The sequence below is a fragment of the Equus asinus genome, chromosome 5 (assembly GCF_041296235.1).
Source record: "Equus asinus isolate D_3611 breed Donkey chromosome 5, EquAss-T2T_v2, whole genome shotgun sequence".
NCBI classification, from domain to species: domain Eukaryota; kingdom Metazoa; phylum Chordata; class Mammalia; order Perissodactyla; family Equidae; genus Equus; species Equus asinus.
In genome coordinates this window covers 57,390,117-57,392,600 of record NC_091794.1, presented here as the reverse complement: position 1 = coordinate 57,392,600, position 2,484 = coordinate 57,390,117, and positions in this window count along the sequence as shown.

Below are 2,484 nucleotides of genomic sequence, written 5' to 3'. Positions count from 1 at the left end.
ATATCTGCTTTAGAGATTCCCTATGGCAAGAGCAAAGGCCCTTGAGATAAAGGTGCAACTTCTCTCCCCCTCCCAACGTTGGCATCTCCTTAAACATTAAGTATCTTTCTTTAGGCTGGGAACCGATTGCAGCGCTCATCTGTGACCGCCCAGCCCGAGGCAACACACCTGCCACCCCGCGGCGTTCACTGAGACAGCAGACCTATCTGCCGTTTCCATCAATCGCTGTGCTGACAGAGCAGCCTCGTGACTATTGTAAAAGGGACATTTCAATCATATGTGAAACATACTCTTTGAGGGTGTATAACCACTCTATATACCCCCACTTCTTTGGAGTGCTCTGTTCCTTTGTGGAAAGACTCTCCCGGGTTATAATCCTGAGATTTAAGCTCAGAATAAACTCACCCAAATTTTCATTTATAGATTGGTTATGGATTATTTTCGTTGACATCTCCATTCCTCTATCTAGCCATCAGTACATGGTTGGCTTTTAATACATTTGTTGAATGAATGAATAAACGAATGAATGTTATTCTTTTGGTCAATAGCTGGAAGCTGTCCATTCTGAGGTTGGCCCAATATAAATGCTGAGCTTCAGGAATAAGGACTAATTTCCTGCCTTCCAGGGGCCCATGCTCTACTAGCTAGAGGGCCTGAATATGTTAGTGTTGGAGGAAGAAAGAAGTAGAAAATGTGGACCAGTGACTTTTTTGGCACACACAACTTATTAATAAAGGCTCACCAATGTTATCTTGAAGTTAAAATTGCCTGATTTCTTGGCATTTTGTGTTTTTTCCTGCACAAGTAGAAAAGCAATTGTTGTCTTGGCCAATACCAGTGAAGGAACGTTTTATGATTCCTAGTTTAAGTGAGTGACAAATGCAAGCCCATTTGAACCATGAAACTTTTGGCTTTTCTTCTTTTAAAAGTTCTGGACAAGGGCTGGCCCGGTGGCGCAGCAGTTAAATTTGCACGTTCTGCTTCTCAGCGGCCCCGGGTTTGCCGGCCCTGATCCTGGGTGCAGACATGGCACCGCTTGGCAAGCTATGCTGTGGCGGGCGTCCCACATATAAAGTAGAGGAAGATGGGCACAGATGTTAGCTCAGGGCCAGGCTTCCTCAGCAAAAAGAGGAGGACTGGCAGTAGTTAGCTCAGGGCTAATCTTCCTCAAAAAAAAAAAAAGTTCTGTACAAATCATTGAAATATACAAATAATAGGAGCAAAGGAAAAGGATTTAAAAAGTGTTTCTAGTCTAGGCTAACCTTGGTCAAGGTAAAGAGCACCTTTGCTGAGGCTAGATTGACAGGGCAGGCAAGGCAGGTAGAGCTTTCGCCCTTCTGCACATGGATAGGTTATTTCCAAACTATGTTTGATTATATTTTTTGGACCCTGTATTTATTATTTTGATTGCTTAGAGGAAATGCTTACTTTGAAGTGACGTCCTGGGGCTGTGCTTTGCAATATCTTTTATTAAGCTTTACTGTGTCTATTCACATTTACTTTAATTCTTACTTTTAGAAGGAGGATTTCAAGGTCAACGCACTATCTCTGTGATTGAATTCCAAGAGTCCTTAGCAGGGGTCCGTGTATATAAGGGTGTGGAATCATTGTGAACTGAGAGTGCATCCAAGTTCATGCCTGAGACTCCTCTGTGAAAATATTTAAAAGTGAAAGAAAGCTTTCAAAATAGGCATATGGGTGGGCCTGAACAGCATAGAAATGGGTGAACATAGCACCCAGGCAAGGAGCAAAAGTGAATCTGGGACGTAGGCTTGTTGTTCCTCTCACCTCTGCCGTCTCCTCATACCCTCACCCCTTTTATTTGGTGGGGTTCTGCTTTCTAACGTGTTGGAGACCCCCACCCATCAACTTTCATTTGCTCACGTTGTCCTCCCATGGGCTTCCATGTGGCCAATATCCTGAGCTGGATTTGCTTCCCTGCCTTGCCACTAGCAGCTAAAGGACCTTGAACAAGAAATGTACCTGTTCCAAGTTCCAAGCTCCTTACCTGTAACTGGGAGACCTTAATACCTACTTCAACATGTAAAACGCGTCCACCATGGAGAGGACCCTTGAGAAATGTTAGTTTCACCCTACCGTTTTGAGATCAGTTGCTGCATTGGATTAGTAAGAAACGATAAGTTTGCAGAGAAATACAGATGTAAGCACTTAGGTATTTAGCGCAACATGAGGAACAGGCAAATCTGGAGGTGGCTATTTTATTTATAAAATTAAACCTAACTTTATTTTGCAAAAATCAACGAATACGTGTTCAGATCTGGTGTATCTTCAAAACATGTTTTTGTTTTTTAACAAACATGCAAGTTAATTTGGCATGCCAAACATCTTTGTCTCTAGCTGTCCTTGGAAATTTTTTTTTATAACACAAACAAGGGTGCAAATATTATCCAAAAACTATTTACATTTTTACCCTCCAGAATTACTAACATTAATATTTATTGAGAGGAAAGAAAAACTGCAAGG